The sequence below is a fragment of the Nothoprocta perdicaria genome, unplaced genomic scaffold (genome assembly GCF_003342845.1).
Source record: "Nothoprocta perdicaria isolate Ctin4 unplaced genomic scaffold, notPer1 scaffold_135, whole genome shotgun sequence".
In the NCBI taxonomy this organism is placed as follows: Eukaryota; Metazoa; Chordata; class Aves; order Tinamiformes; family Tinamidae; genus Nothoprocta; species Nothoprocta perdicaria.
This window is the reverse complement of record NW_020454483.1, coordinates 1,204,236-1,222,469: the sequence shown is the minus strand read 5'-3', so window position 1 is coordinate 1,222,469 and position 18,234 is coordinate 1,204,236.

Below are 18,234 nucleotides of genomic sequence, written 5' to 3'. Positions count from 1 at the left end.
GGAAGATTAGACCTTAATTCCAGAAAAATGTCATTGAAACAAAAGTTTGATTAAAGCCTCATTCAAAAGATATGGATTTTGAGGGGAAGGTATAGACGATACTTATGGTGAAAGCCACATTATTTTCTATTCAACTAAGGTGATTTTCTTTAGAGAGGTTAAGATGTAACAATACTATACTACTTATTTTTTAATCTATTTCATTTGGATTTTAAGGATTTCGGCTCAAAAAGAATGGGAATATGGTAATATGACATGAGATTATATACTAGATTAGAAAACACTATGTATCTAKGTAGTGAATACTAGGCCTGGTTTACTAGCTATCTGAATTTCTTATGTTCAGTTATTTGCTAAACTATTACACTAAAAATAGCAAGAAACAAAGTATGTAGTCAAAAGCATGTCAGAATCCTTTAGCTATGAATTCACAGTAGTGATGTGTGCAGTCTGTTTCCTGTATTTTTAGAGAGTAACAGATGAGAGGTTGATTAATCAAAGTATGCCTCTCTTCCTTTCATGTTGTCATTTTGATTAATTATTAATTACCCAGCCCTTTCCTACTTTCATTACCTCCTTTTTGTATACTGTCAGATTTAAACAACTTTTGAACTAGATATAACTTGTATCTTCAGACCACATTCTGATAACTTCTTAAGCACATGAGCCCATGACATTATGCATGGCAAGGTGTCAAAGGACGAAGGGCTATAAGAACAGTCAATTGGATTACATGTGTATTAGATATATGTGTCTTATTGTATATTTGATGTTCAAACCCATGAACCTTAGCTCATAAACAGCAGCATATAAGCAGACGCTAAAGAAATAATGCATAGACTTGCAAGGGAAAGCAAAATACCTATCAGCAATTTTGTTAAGAAAACATATTTGTAATAAAAATAGCTTGCTTCTACTATTGAAACAAATCACAAAATCACAGAATCACAGAATCACAGAATCGCAGAAKGGTTAAGGTTGGAAGGGACCGCTAGAGATCATCTAGTCCAATCCCCCTGCTCAAGCAGGGAAAGTACTATAGTAGGCTATTGTGTGTAGTGTGTATGTTTAAAAAAAATCTGAATTTTTTTCATGCATAGCTAACCACAGAACAGAAGGTTAGAAATATTTTAATAACTGTATAAGTTCTATCACACTCATGATAAGGYATGAGGTTTAGTCAAGGAGAAATGAATAGTTCTTTATATATGAAATATAATTATGACTTTCAGCTTTATTCTGAGAAAGGGACAATGATTAGTGAAGTCAGGCAGTTTGTTAAAATTATTTAGTTAGTTTGGCTATGCTATGTATGATTTTAAAACCTCAGGTGACTGAAAATAACTTCTAATAATATATTGTCAATAAGATCATATACAGACATGTTTATAGCATCCCTTACAACAAGTAATTGGCAAACCAATGCATTTCTATGTACAATAGCATTTTGACTGACAAAGTAAATTCATAACAATACGAAGCATGGTACAAACTGCAAAGAGAGCAACACCTAGTTATTTTGTGTTATGTATCTGTTTTTAAGCTGACAAAATATCACACCACAAATAGGAATTTAACTTCTGACATGAATTCCAGATTAGTGGTTAGATAGATACAGCAAGTTTGAGGTGCGGTAATTTTCAAACATCTGACTTAAGAAACAAGTGCAATTCTTAGTAAGTTGAATTCTCTTACTATTTGAAAGTAAGAAGTTGTGTTTTAAGATACAAATGAAAATTAACAAACATTTCTCAAAAAACAATGAACTGGAAAAGTATTGAAATACTGAATTTATTCTGGCCAAAATTCTAAATTCTATTCACCCTCACAAATCCAATTTTATTTAGTTTCATAAAGAAAAAAAAAAATCCTAGGGTAGATGGTAGATTCTAGTGTACCCTGAACTTAGTATTTTATTTGATGATTTTTCAGTAGAAAAAAAAMTGTAAGCAATAGTAGATTTACCTGTTTTCTATAGAGATTTTTCTTTCAGACATCTTACTATAAGCATCATTTTTTTCCTCTCTTTTTAGATAGACTGAAATAGAATGCTGGAATGACCTACTCAAATCAGATATAGAAAAGTTTTATAAAGTTTGAAATTGAAGCCATACCCCTGATTCTTTCTCCTGGCTCAATCTATTTTAGTAAAAGAAACCAGAAAAAAAGCTATGTCTCTTCTGAAACTGTGAACATGTGAAAGAGCACTTGAAATCTTGATAAAAGGAGGTTATCAGCAACAGTGGTCTGTGAATGCTACTTTGGCCCTGATTCAGACTTGCACAGTGGGAGGAAGACTGGGCTGCTGTTGACATGACTTGAGGAAATCTAGGGGGAAGCTTGAAAAAATCATTTCTGACATATGACTGAAAATATGGAAGTTGAGAATCAGCTGCCTAGCTGAGAAATTCTTCCCGATTCAGCTGCAAAACAGGGAGACCTTTTTCATCTTAATAAGTAATAAAATAGGTAAGAACTTTTTTTCTGGATGGAGACTCAGAGAATTTGGTTGCAGTGAATGATCACGCAATTTAACCTGCTTAGTGAGAAGCACAAGGTTAGCTGTATTGTTTATAAAGAGCTCTTTGAGGTCTATAGGTCAAAGTTAGACCTATATTTTAAAAACTCTCCAAATGGGTACGTTGCTTAGTCCATTAATAAAATGTCTTTGATTTTCTTAATTTAAAAATATGTCTGAATTGTGATCATACACGCTAATTCAAACTTTTTGTAAATATATACACACTAATCCATCAACTTTGCTTGACCTAGTGTAATGGTTCTACTGAAAACTTTTTACCCTGGTGTGTCATCACCCACCATACATATTAAGGACAAAATTAGGTTATTTTAAGTCTCTCTCTGTCTTGTGAGAGTTCATCCATTAATAGAGGTGTTCATAAAACATAACAGCAGAAGAAAAATCTGTATTGTCCTGCCTTTTGAGAAATACCTCACAATCCCATTTGTTTATTGAAAAAAAAAAGTGTCACACTAAGCCTACCAGGAGTTAATTCTAAGTGACATTTTTGTATGTTTTACTCTGAAAGTTTGCTTGCCATTCATTGTCAAAGAAACGTAATTAGATAAAAATGTAATGTTAAAAATCAAGTTAGCTTTTATTTAAGAAAAAGTGACTCACAAAAGATGCCTGGTTAGTTAATACTTCAGAAGTTGAAATTTAATTAATACAACATAGCTCAAAGTGTTTAACCATGCCTGAATTTGGGGGAAAAAAATAATGATGAACAGAATGTGAGGAAAGTAAAAAAGATAAAAAAGAAGTGAAGAAGCAAGGTGGCTCAGAGGATAAAACATCAGCTTTCATCTCTGTCTGATTCTGTGTTCAATCACCCACTGAAGAAACAGTCCAGATCACAAATCTACACTTAATTTATCAGACTGGGCATGATCCCTAGCCCTGCTCTATTAAAGTTCATGACCAATGTATCATGGGACCTTAATAGCCTCTGATGGGAGAAAGATTTCTGGCAGGTCAGCACTGCAATCACTGTTCAATAAGAAAGATCCGTGGTCTATGGATAGAAATATTGTCACCTCTACACCTCTCCAGTACATATGGCTTTGAACAATTTTCAGGCGAGCACATTTGTGACTTCTTTTCACACATAACCATGTCTTGAAAAGCTCTCAGCAATATTCTGCCCCTGGTTCATCTCTGCTTCTCATGAAAGGGTCTGAAATCTGAATCACAAACACCTAAAGATTGTCACYCTTTCCAAGGATACTATGAATAATACCAATGCTTTCAGTTTCCACATAGTTAAGAGATAATCTTTAGCACCCTCACCTGATAGTGCATTTATCCTCTTGTGTCTTTCACCTGGATGGGGCCAAATTCTGCCTTTCATGCCACTGAAATAACAAAACAATTCAAGAAATCACACCTGAAGAGAAAAAAAATATTCATTTTGGTATACAAATTTTAAGCATGTTTTGACATCATACACCTCCTAGTGAACACCTCAGCATACCAACAACTCATTGCAAACACCTCCCAGTCTTCCTGAAGACTGTTAACCTTGTGATTCAGCTGGACCCTGGATTTAACACCAGAGAAAATGAATAGACAGTCAAAATTTCTTTTTGGATAACAATTTTAATATTTTATTAATGAGGCTTTTTCATTTTAATTAGACAATTTGGACTATTAGAGCATTAAAATATTAATTGGGCTAATCATATACTCTCAGATCTCTGTATATGGGGTGTTCTCTTTTGCCCATAATGAGATTTCTGTGTGTAACAGAGCATCCATATCAAGATTGTGCAAAAATGCTGAAAGGCAAAATTTCATTGAGCAGAATTAGCAGCTCTTGTCTCTGCATCACTTTTATTTCCTTATACCAGAAGCTTATCATGCCAAAAAAAGATACAGTTTGTAGATGAAAAGTAAAGAGACCATCTCTTTCTGTCTCTCTTGGGAATATTCGTCCTCAAGGCTATGAAGCCTCTTTCAAAAGAATGAGAAATTTCAGTCAGGATTGGTGCTATAATAATACTGGTGCTATGCTCATGGTCACTACAGTCAAGGCTATTGACATTACTGAATCTCCGACCAGTTCTTCCTTCTTAGGAAGTCTGAGTCCATATCCTGGCTTGACAACAGTGGTTCAGGAGAAACCAGAGAGCAAGGCCTCTAGAGCCATCCAGGATCTTTGTCCAAGGGAAATCACTTCCACAAGGGAACATTTTCATCAGTGGACATCTCTCCAACCTGCTCCCTGCTCCAGCTGCTCTCTGCTGCCTATAGTGTCCCTATCTCCAATACAAATCAAGGTAAATGCTGTGTTTCATAAGAATTTTGCCAGATGGATGAGAAAGAAACCCTTGTTCAGATGGTACAAGGGCAATATCTGCAAAGATTGTTACTGTGACTAACAGATTCCCTATCACTTTAATAAAAATTCCCGTGGCGACCACGTACATATACCTTTTAGAGGGATACCTTCCACAGAGCAGCTGGGTCCCCAGGAGTCTGCTTTTGTCCTGTGTAAGTGCTTAGCTCAGTCCCAGTGATTGAATAAACTATGAAAGACTRCAAATTGCTCTTCTTAAGAAGGAGGACAATACACATAAGGACATATTAGGCTTTTATCAAACAGCTCTGCAGTTTTGTACAGGTTCATTCTGATTGCATTGCACTGCTGGGTGAAGTAGAGATGGTCTTTTGTTTACCTACTCACGCAGACCTGCAGTCCACAAATTGTGAGGACTTGACATTGACCATTCCTTTCAAATGCCCTTTTTTTTTTTTTTTTTTTTTCAAGTGTGTGCTTGAAAAGGCTTCTGCTATTGCTAATTTGGTCCAGGAAATGTTTGTGATTTCATAAGCAGTGTAGTCAAAGGTTACATTAAGTGCCATCATTTAGTACATTTTGTTTGGATAGTCTACAGATAAGTGGAATAAAATGTGGCAAGACAGTGGATAATTAAATTTGTATTGAGAAAAGCAAGATGAAAATACACCTATTAAGAAGAAGGCCTTTTCTTCTGAAAGTGATGTGGAGATTTAGAATCCATAATATACTACTTTGCTTATTGTCACAGTAACTCCATTTAGAATTGGACTCAGTAAAAGATACACTTAACTACTTGTAAAGATTCAATTTCCCAGAAAAAAAGAATGTTGGATATATATCCCTGAAGATTTCAGTCTTCTGTTTATTCTGAAAACTTGTTTCAGTGCAGGGAATATCAATACACATTTTTCATCCCAGTAATATGGCTGCTTCAGGTGCGTATTATCTGAAGGGAGACAAAATCTTTCTGCCCATTCACTAACTGACAGCTTTGCAGCCATTTCTGCTGACAGGCTAATTAGCTTTATTTGAAGGCMTGGTTTTATCAGTGTGGACATTTGCCTTCTGGCAGTTGGATCTACATCACAAACTCTTTTCATATAGTTCTTGAACTCTGAATTAAAGGTATGTATGTATAAGAGTTATTTGCAACTTGTTATTTGGCCAAAATAGCACTAAGTCATTATAATATGAAGGTGATTTAAGAAGTTGCTGTCTGTGTGCTAAGCATCCTACTATCTACATGTTTTGAATCTTAAAATCTGGAGGAGTGCCTGTCGCTACCCTCCTCTGGAAGCAGCATCTATAAAGAAAGGTGTTATTTCTGAGAATGACATCTTGGTGTCAGCAAAATACTAGAGTTACATGCTAAGCCATTTCCAAAAGCACAATTTCTTTTTATTTGAGGAAATTGATAGAGGAAAGGCTATGCTATATGTAACATTTTTGACATTATTTTGGTAGACAAATCACTATGATGATGACAGTTCAGCTAGGAAATGGGTCATACTACCATTTTCTTCTCTTCTAATTTCCTAACAAATAATGATTATGATTAAATTTATTTTTCTTTCCATATATATTATTATCACAGCTTCATATATCCTGCTTCATTTTTATTTTCCCATCCAGACTTTGAACGTTGTTTAACTGATTCCTATTTGATTGTTCTTTTCTCTGAATTTTCTTCCCCCCCACCACCACTGTTTTCCTTTCCTTATCATCTTGCTTTTATTTTTTATTTACCTTTTGCTTTTGCCCAAGTTCAGTCAGTTCACATGCTTGTTCTAGGTCAGGGCAATTCTGCCTCCGCATTTCTGCAGCCAACTATCTGCTTCTAGACATCAGTTCTTCTCTGGTCTTCTCAGCTGCAAGTATGACTTGCTCTCCCATTGATTAGCTGTGAGATAGTACACTCACTTTAGTGTACTCACTAAAGGGATAGAGATAGATGAGAGGGGAGACAGAATGGATGGAAGGAGCTCTGACAAAATTGGAACTTCCCTGAATATTAGTGGCAACTCCTTCTCATAAAAATGAGAATTTTCCTTCTCATAAAAATGAGACATGCCGTGAATGTATGCAATCAGGCTCTATGGTCCCTATGAAGTAATGCATATATTTGTCTTATTTGTGAAATCTCTTACATTCACCACACCAAACCTTCTACTTACAGAATTCCAGCATGGAGAAAAATGTGTAAATTTGAATAATAAAGCTTTCCATTCCAAATATAAGTGGTTTTCAGTGGTTTTCATCAAGGAGGAATTTTAAGTTATAGGGAAAAAGAAACACTTATAAAATATCAGTTGTACACAAGTAACTCACATAGTTCATGCATTCTCCCGTAGAAAAATAGACCTGTGCAAATAAAAAACATTGAATTTCTCATTATGAAAATATTTATTTTTCTTTGAAAAAGTGCCATATCACCTGAAGTTTTATCTCATCTTTCTTTAAATGGTCACAATGATAAATGACTTTGGTATCTGTATCTCTGTGCGGTCAATGGAGAGAGTTAGATACGTTTTGTACCCGATTCACCTAACTTGTGCTACGATGTCTGTTTTAGGGTGAGATTAGGGCAAGGATAGAAATGACTGGTTTTCTCCCACTAACTATAAAAGGAGTCTAAATGAGTCTCTGAGATAAAGACTTGATTGCTGCTAAAATCAGACAATAAGCCTCCTCAACCGGAAGTATTTACTTATAAACAAAATAAGAAAACAAATCAAAATCCCAATCAATCTCTGGTAGTGATTCCCTAAAAAAAGACATTTCAAATTGTTTTCTGTCTACCATTTTCTGATATATCTGACTGTGAGCTGTAGAAATCCTAGCTATAGGTTAATTTATGAAAATGTAGCTGATGTATGACTGATATAAATGATCATATCAGCAAAACCTGCACTATTAAAAAGTATGTCTTCTAAGATTCCTGTGAAATTGATTGTCACAGCTTTGACCACTGGAAGCCAGAAATCTTCAGTTGCCTGTCAGGTAATCAGCACAGCATCTATTACTTGGAGAAAGTTCAACATGCTCAAGATGCCTTCACAGTATTAGTTCTGACAGAAAGTTCCTGGCCAGCGTTATCTGTAAGGCTGCTTTCCTTCAGCAGGCTACCCTTGTGCTGACACTGCATCCAAGAGCCTACAAAGAGAAACAACGAACTCGATGCTTTCTGCTGAAGAAATTATAAAACTCTGCTAACCAGCCACACCACTTTTTAAAAGGTGTAGCAGAAAAAAACTAATACATCCGTTGTTGTGCACACAGTGTTGTTGAGCTCTGGAGCATTTTACATTTGTATCATTACAGAATATAAAAGAAAAAGCCTACAAAAAAGCTTATAAATACACAAATATTCTTTTTTTTTTCTTGGAACTTTCTTGTGTAGATTTGACTATGAAATTCCCATGTTTCATTAAGATCAATTTTCAACTTTATAAAGAAGTTAGTGTATAACTGATCTTCAGAAATTAGATCAAAGCTTAACACTCTCTTTTGTTATTAAGCAGTTTTGTAAACCTTATAAAGTGTGTAAAGTATAAGCACTTATAAAGCAAACAGTAGCAGTCATCTTTACAAGTTCTTTGTTTTGCCAAGAGCAAAAATCTGTATACGGAGGAAATAGCTCCTCTTCATCATGCCATCGTGTCATTTCTGCCCCTAAAACAACCAATTTATGTAGATATTTGTAAGCTATGTATTAGCTTTCCATGATATTCTTTGAATAACTTATTCTTCTCCTTAATGTTGCACTTATTTGAATCTTATGTTGCAGCATCATTAGAGTTACTGCACCAGCCATTAACACTGCAATATTGTGAAACGGATAGGGACAGCCTTACTTCACCAGCTACTGAGTCTGACAATGAACTCTCTAACTGATGGTCAAATAACTCTACTATGTATTTTACTAATGTTTCAAACCTGATCCATGAATATCTTAAAGGAATAAATGCCTTTCAATRTCCCAATACTGAAAAAATAAAGTATCTACTCTTAGGCTTTACATACTTATTTCCAGGAATTATGTGTCTTTCATATATGAAGTACTCTGGTAAATGAGTTACATCTGGTTACATCAGTTATAGGAAAGTAACACAATTTTCATTATTGATCTCAGTAGGTTTCATTTTCCTATGCTTCAGAAAACATATTGCTGAAAGCACTAATGAACAACAAATTCTAGCATAATCAATAACCRTCACTACTAAAGGTAACACCGAAACCTTTATTTCAGTACTTTCTAACTGTATGAATAGTGCTATTGTAAACAAGCAGATTATCCAGATAAGTGTGTATAAAAACAACAATGAGATCAAGGACTTAATTTACTGAATGAGCCTTTTCCGCAGTTATTTTGGACCATGCTAGAACTTGAATCATGTCTATTATATTTGCTGATGTATTCCAAGCCGCATTTTGTTAAATCTACAAAACATTCCTGGTCAGGCCTTGCACTTTTTAGCTTGGAGAAAGTGTGAAATGCTTTTTAATTTATCAGAAAAGACGGTCTGTCCCTAATGCAGGGATTAAAGTAACATGCTTTATTGCACAATTTGTAATATTGTGTTTGAAACCTCTGCAGGAACACCCAACCTGCTGAGCATAATTTAACAATACAGCAGTACCATTAAAAATAAATGGTCTATCAACTATTCTACTAAAATTGTCATTAAAAGAAATCATGGGGATCATCCCCCAGGGCTCCCCTAAAAYGTCTGATCTCTGACCCACCAAATATACTTTTCTATACCGAACTGTTTAACTTCTGAAGAATATACAAATTTCCCAAACTCCCTGAATATAAGGCTTTGAAATAAATCCTCAGGCGATGAAAAGAAAATATACTCTATGCTTTGTTTTATCATCATGTTACTTCCCCGCTTAGAAACACTAATAAAACAATAAGACCATGATACTTAGAGAGACGATGATAACCTAGAGAGCTCTTATGTTAAATGTATTTGAAAGTCTCTTTCTCACTGTGTGATATCTTAACCTTCTTCCAGATCTCTCTCATATGATGTGTCATTTAATTATTTTCCAAACTGTCTTTTCCACAGACTATCAAGTTAGTGAAGTGTTTATTTTTGTTCCCTGCATGAGCCATTGATACACACAATTGGTAGATAGAAATATACTAGTGTATAGAGTACACACCCATTCTTGCAGTTGACTTCTGTGATGTAAACAACCAGATACAGTCCAGGTTCATAGAATCATAGAATCCTTAAGGTTGGAAGGGACCTCTAGAAGTTATCTAGTCCAACCCTCCCGATTGATGAACTGTACTGAATGAATTATACTTAGGGAAGCAACTAGGAAATACTTCCTTTTACTTGGATTTTATAAGTATGGCTTGGTGCTCTTTACACTTACAATTCTCAGCAATTTCAAGGATTAAACATATGTGCTGCCATATTTTTGAATACTACAGCTCATCTAACTGAAGATAGAAATATAGGAAGATCTCAGAGCCAAGAGATCTTTTATCTTTTTTTTTTTTTTTTTTTTTTTTTTTTTTTTTTTTTTTTTTTTTTTTTTTTTTTTTGTTTAAAGGCTGCTTTTTTTTTTTTTTTTTTTTTTTTTTTTCGGTGGAAGTAGTGTTCTCCTCTTCACAACCATAGCCCTCACTAATCTTTACTTTATTATTCCCTCTCCTCCTTATGTTATTGCCACCATTTCAGAGATAAGAGAAAGAAGATTACCAGGAATGCAGCTGTACTGGGAGAAAGACTCCATAATATTGACTTAATCTGGTCCACATCTCTAGGGTGAATTATGCTAAGTCTGCAGAAAGTATCTTTGTCTGACACTCACTTATTTCCACTCAAGAATGCTGCCTGAGTGGACAATGTATTTACTCTTCAAGGAATCTAGACTTTATCGGGTAAATTAAGATACAGCAAATGGAAAAACTGCAGAACTCTTCTCTGATACAAGTGAGGGAAGCCTGCTTTTGCATTACCTTTTCCTTGGCTGTCATTATCTTCTGTTTCCTTGGGTAGATATTAGGCAGAAAAAATCTGCCCATTAGGAGGTGGTTTGAACAGGTTTTGCCTTCGTATTGTAGTGTGCTGCTGCCTTCCTATGTGAAAGATTCCCTCCTACTATCTCTGTAATGAAAAAACAGCCTTACTAACCTGACTAACCTGACTAATCTGATAACCTTTAGTCACTAACCTTATAGCCTTTTGTAATGGAATGATTACCTAGATAGATGAGGTAAGAGCAGTGGATGTCATCTATCTGGACTTCAGCAAGGCTTTTGACACTGTCCCTTACAGAATCCTCCTGGGCAAGCTTTGGAAGTGTGGGATAGATGAGTGGACAATTRGGTGGATTGAGAATTGACTGGATGGCAGTCCTCGGAGGCTGGTGATCAGTGGCACAGAATCTAGTTGGAGGCTTGTAGTTAGAGGTGTCCCCCAGGGGTCAGTCCTCAGTCCAGTCCTGTGCAACTTATTCATCTATGACCTAGATGAAGGGAGAGAGTGACCCCTCAGGAAATTTACTGATGATACCAAACCGGAAGGAGTAGCTGTGCCACCATGCAGAGGGCTGTGCTGCCATGCAGAGGAACCTAGACAAACTGGACAACTGGGCAATGAGAAACTTTATGAAATTCAACAATGGCAAGTGCAAGGTCCCTGGGGAGGAATAACTTCAGACATCAATACAGGCTGGAGACTGACCTTCTGGAGAGCACCTCCGCAGAGAGGGACTTGGGTGTTATGGCGGATGCCAAGTTCACCATAAGGCAGCAGTGTGCCCTCATGGCCAAGAAGGCCAATGAGATCCTGGGGTGCATTAAGAAGAGTGTCTCCAGCAGGTCGAGGGAGGTGATCGTCCCCCTCTACACAGCCCTGGTAAGGCCACATCTGGAGACTGTGTCCAGTTCTGGGCTCCCCAGAACAAGAGGGATGTGGAGCTGCTGGAGAGAGTCCAGCGCAGGGCTACGAGGATGATCAGGGGCCTGGAACATCTGCCCTATGAGCAAAGGCTGAGGGAGCTGGGCCTGTTCAGCCTGGAGAAGAGAAGGCTGAGGGGGCACTTGATCAGCGTGTATAAGTACTTCAAGGGAAGGAGGGAAGAGGAGGGGGCCGGCCTTTTTTCAGTGGTGGACAGCGTAGGACTAGAGGAAACGGCCACAAACTGAAGCACCAAAAGTTCCACAGGAACTTAAGGAAAAAAATCTTCACTGTGAGGGTGACAGAGCCCTGGCACAGGCTGCCCAGAGAAGTTGTGAAGTCTCTTTCTCTGGAGATGTTCCAAACYCACCTGGACGCAGCCCTGTCCTACATGTTCTAGGTGAACCTGCGTGTGCAGGGGAGTTAGAATAGATGACCTCTAAAGATCCCCTCCAATGTTAAGGATTCTGTGATTCTTTGATTCTATGATTTTAATTGCCTCAAGAGTACTTCTAAAGGGCACACTGTGACTAGCAAAATTTACATAAGATCTGAGGCCATAAAAAGCACTAGGTAAATGTGCATACACTTATTTTATTCCATATGCATTTAAAAGCTGCTAATCCAATTTTATAACGARGAATAATTTATTTCTACCCTGATTCTGAATGGAGAGATGATATTTAAGGTAATACATCTACATAAAAATGAGAAGACAGCTGAAGAATAAAGGTCTCATTTTTGTCTCTCTATCTGCATTTTGATGCAGACTGTGCTGCATTTTGTCATATTTTAATTCTGTCTGTGAACTGCTCTACATTCACAGGTGAATTTCTTGTTATTAAAATGAAATTGGGTTTGAATTTCTGTGTTCAAAAGAAAGATCTGTGTGCTCTTTTTTATGAGACATATTGTCAGATAATATGTTTAATTTATATTCTTAAAGGCATGCACCTAACTCTTGTTGGGTATAAAATTCTGTAAAAATAGAAATATGATGAATAGGCATGATGAATAGAGGAGTACCTAATCTATCAATAATCTTTTTAAGATTTTTTTCCATGTATTTTATTCATAGATTTTACTTAAATTATCAGTGATCTGTTTTGTATTAATCTAGTATATGTGGCCAAAATACACAAAAGTGGTGTGAAATGGGCACTTGTGGGATAAACTGCACTGTTCACCCATGGCACTCCATTCAAAAATCCCAAATGACCTGAGCATGAAATATTCAGCGGACTATATGCCATACAGCTCACATTGTGTCATTCCTTTTCCCTCATTGTTCAATTCTCTGCTGCAAGAATAGTGGTCCTGAGATGATAATTCCTGAACAACCTTACATTATCCATTTCTCTTCCTCCTTTAGAAATGTTCTTTGCCTGTGGTTACCTTCAAAGAAGTTTCTTATATCCAAAACCTTACTTCATTACCCTACTTTTCCATAAATAATGGTTCAACAGAAAGGCARCTGAGCAGAGAATTTACTATTTCAAATCTTGAAAATATCTATACCTTACCTGATTCTTCTCTTCTCCAGCATCATCTATGACATTTTCTGTCATTCCACTTTGTCTGATCTCAGACAATACTTGATCTTTCTTATTTTCTATATAGCTCTAATTGGTAACCACCTTTTCATTCAGAACTCGCTCTGTGATGCATAATCAAAACCTATACAGTTTGTAAACCGCTATACAGTTATGCAGTAAAATAACGATTCTATCATTTTACTGAATTACTGAAAAGTTGATTGTGATTTTACAGTCTGGATTAGTTGTTTCCCTTGTAGGCTCTTTTTGGTTTCTAGAAGTCATATTAATCAGCTTATCCTTGCCCATGATAAATAAATAAATGCATTTTTAATCTTCATATATAACTAATGCTCTCCTCTGAATGTGCCAAACAAAATGTGATGAATGGTAGGGCCATTTTCGGTCTCTCCTTTAGATTTTCTTGAGATGCTACTAGACAGAAGGAGGATTGAGTCTCAGTCCCTAGAGATATGTTAGCATTGTAACGGAATTAATAGAGCTGATAGAATGAATAATTCATGATGCAGTACTTCTTGACACAGCTTTTCAAAAACCCAGTACAGACCAGCTAGCTTCAGGTTAGGAGCTGGTTAGCATTGCCACATTTTTTTTTCCAGTTAATCACTGTTATTAATCATATGAAAATGAATAATATATATCTTTTTCTATGTCTTCCCCTGTAACAAAATATAACCAAGAAGAGAATAAAGTATCCCCCCGCAAAAAAATAATTAAGAAAAGATATCACATGGATTACAAAACTACATTAGAGCTCTAATTAAACAGATAGATTTTACCTTTTTTTCCAGTAAGCTGAAATATAAATACATGCATTTCCTGTATTCAGCACATCTACTCTAAGAACTTTTCATGTAAAGACCATTAACTGTAGTATGTGCATGCTTCTTAACTGTTCCACCTATATCTATTCCCAGCACTTTTAACATAATCTGCTGCTACATTACTCAGACATGTTTCAGCCACATGATTAACTACCAGTGCTCTTGTGTTCCTCAGGACAGTAGTTTCTGGGGTGGCTTTGGGTAGATGGTAAACTCATTTTTTTTCCCCTCGGAAAATTTGCAGATGCTATAAAACTAGGAAAACTGATTGTGCAAAGTAAGGAAAAGGCAAGCCATTGCTTGTTTCTTAAGGATGGTATGCATCTCTCAACCCCAATTCAGCAATTTTTATTATTTAATATTAGCTAGTAACTTCTCGTCCTCCTTGAATCAGAGTGAGAAGAAACATAAAATAAGCCAAGACTATTCTGCAAGAAGTTGTCACAGAGGAGTTTGGATACCAAAATTCCTGTGAGTAGGATAGAGCATATCCTAGAATTCCAGTTTCAAGGTCCAAAAAATCTCTACACGTATTACACAAGTTGAAGAGTTGTTTTTACTTTGACTTTCTGTGGCAGCATACCAGTCATCACTAAATTATAAGATGTATGCCAGGTACCATTTCAGGTCTGTAATTTCAATAATATTGTTTTTAAACTGGTTTAATTTCAAAGTTTTCTGGAGGCTGTAGGAGTTCCAGATACTAAGCAAAAAGTTTATATTGTACTGCACATTAAATTAACTGATGAAATGTATTAGATATATTAAAATGTTCAGAGCTGCATGCATTTAAGTAAGGTCTGAGCGATAGTGACCAGTTCTGGATCACTTCACCCGATTAGGAAAATTTACATTACAGAGTAGAGATAATGGGAGAAATGAAGGTAGAGTTACATCTCCCTTAAGTCTACTCAAACTGCATGTGTTTTTAATGTTTACTGCTCTTTTAGTTTATCCAAAAAAAGGATGTAAAGGGTAATTTATTAGGGTTACCAGTAAATGGAAAGCTTTCTAAGAAAACAGGATGCTTGAGTTAATCAGACCAAAGAAGTACAAAGTTCTGTGGCTGAAAATCAAATCTATACAAATGAAGACCAGGAAAAAACAACCTTCTGTAATAGATTGACTCACTAGTACTAATATTTCTGAGCATACTTAAGAATAAATAAAGATGTGGAAATAAATAATTCTGGAAAGAAAAGTATTTTAAAATTTCCCTTGCTGTTACCTTTTGGTTGGTAAACCACATCCACAAAGTACTTAATTATCCTTTAATAAACATATAACTTCAGTCCTTGCTATCCTCGGGAGTACCCATTTCAGAAAGCACAAGTTTCTTTTTTTCTTACCGCTGAACACATGCAACAAACAGCTTCAAAAGACAGATGAAATCCTTAGAAGTAGTCTGGGCATCCTCTGTCCCCAATTGAAGATTTTCTGCTCTGGGATTCCCACAGAGCTAARAGAAAAAAACACTAGGATACAAGATAAGGAAGTTCAAAACGCTTCAGGACAGACCTTCCCTGCTTTAATGGGCTTGCATTAAGAAAAATAATAAAATGTTGCCCATAGGATCATCTGGGAAAATTTTCCTTGGGGAACATAAAACAAAACAAAATATAACATATGATATCACTGAATGAAAACCTAAGGTGCAAGAGAAATTGTTCTAGTCAAAATTCTGACCCCCCACTGAGGCAGAACAGATACTACTGCTATATTTTTTATTTGTTTTTCAAACTTGCACATGTAGATTGTATAAAATTAACCTTCCTGATAGATGGTCTTTAGGTCTTCTATTGACTATGCAATTTAGTTGAGAAGATTACATATTCTGGAACAGCTCCATGAACTCTTTTTAGATAAGTTCAAGGCATGATTCGTAGTTATTCATTAGTTATTAGAAAACCTGATATCATATCAGATTTTTATATATGGGATTTATAAGACTTCACTAAAATAAATACATTTAAATATCTTGAAAGATTGATTTTAACAACTGATTCTGCATATGAAGAAATGATGCAAAGTATTCTATCAAAATAGATATATACATACTCCTAGATAATCTATTATACATTATCCTCATGAGCCTGACTATGAGTTGGTTTCTTAGGTCTGCCTCATTACCCTCCCGCTGTACACCTGTGGGTAGTCATGGCTGGAGTTCTTGCAGCCTGCTAATCAAGAAGACATTCCCTCTGCTCACTCTCACTGACAAATTTGTTCTAATATAGCTGTTTTTCTGCTAAAGAACTCACATGGATTTCTAGGCACAAAGGAATTTTCTTAGTTAATTAAAATTAATTCAGTGTATATAAAATCACCGAAGTACTTCTGTTGGATTGAAAGTTATTTATGTATCATTGACTGTGAACAAAATGGGGATACAAGATGATTTGGGTTTTTTTTTTTTTTTTTTGCTATAGATTAGAAAACCACTAAAAAATTTAGAATTACTGATATAAGCCATGTTGAAAAATGGAAAAAAAGAACAAGTATAGTTTAACTGCTGTATCATATAGTAATTCTACTCAATACTTTCTGCCTGTATATTTTTTTTCCAGGCATTATGCTATAAAAGCAATTTGATAACTATTTAGAAACCACATGCAGTTGAATTTCAAATCTTCAAGTGGTCAACAGTTTCAAAGAACTAACACTTTGTGTATGGCAAAAAGACTGAACATATAATTTTTAAATGCATACTTTTGTAAATACAATACTTGCAGAAGATGGATTTCCTTACTTTCACTGAAAGGTTCAATTATTTGCATTGTTGGTTGTTCAGCAGATTCTTCTAATTTAAGATTTTAGTTAATGTTACTGCTCCATTGATAAGAGTGGTGGTAATATTAAGCACATAAATAAGCACTGGAAGAATTAATCCATATATCTTAAAACTGACATTCATGAATTGACATTCATGAATCCTGAATGGGGATAATGGTAAATGATCTTTGCAGTGAAATATCTACTATTGTTAATAAAGTATACAAAAGATTGTATGATCAGCACTGAAAAAATTATGATAAGAAAAGCTATTTTCCTAAACTATAATAGCAGCATGATGCAAATCAATTAGTTTCATGGAAAAAAAACCACAGGAGAGCTTTAATTAAAATATTTGTTTTCTATTTAATTGCATTTTAATTATGAGCTTGCTTGAAGTTCATTATTAGATAGTAAGCTCTTTAGAGTTGGAATACTGGTCAAATATCTATGTCTGCTATTAATTTCTATGTGGTTTGTCTGCTATTAATTTCTACAGTGGTTATCATTAAGTGACGATTTAGTTATCATCTTCAAATTASATTCTATTAAAGTCATTATTTCATGAATTTTGTTGTGTAAAACTCTGTGAAAGAAAAAAATGTACAGCTTATGAATAATTATTAAAATGATATTGCATGTACAAACAACACATTACAAGCATGCAACATTTACCATGGCAGGATGAAGAGTAGCTCTGTAGTTTTTGATTGATGTTTGTCTAACCTTTGCAGGCCCTGACCAATTAAAWGTAAACCTTTCCTTCTCCGTAAATGCTCTTGGTTTCATCAGTTTGGAAATATTTCTTTCAAAGTAATATTTAATTGAAATCTTTCTTGCTAATGTCACAATTACACTTGTCCTGTCTCCTGTGACCTTGGAGAAAAGACTATTGTCTTCCACTTTACATTGTTTTTTTTAAAGTACTTGTATATTGTTTGACTCTTGTCCTTTGTCACTTCAAAGAAATAAGCAAATGAAAAGTGCTCAACATTTCTAAGTAGGTTACTGTGATTAGCATGAATATTCTAAGAAACAAACTGTCTTCATACCTCTTTCAATGCTTGCCAAAGTGCTTTTGTCTGCCAAAGGAGATTTTTTTCCAGTGGTCTCTGGCTTTAAACCAGTTCCTGAAGGTTGGTGGAAAGCATGTACTCCACTTCTGCATCTTGGATCCTATTTTTAGTAACAGACTTTCTGAAAACCATCATCTATTATTCTCATAGGAGTAGCATACCCAGTCTTTCTCAAATTATTCAGGGACTAAGTTTACTATTAGATAACTTTTGCACTAAAAGGTAGATCTGGTTATTTTCTCAGAGCAAACCGCTGATTA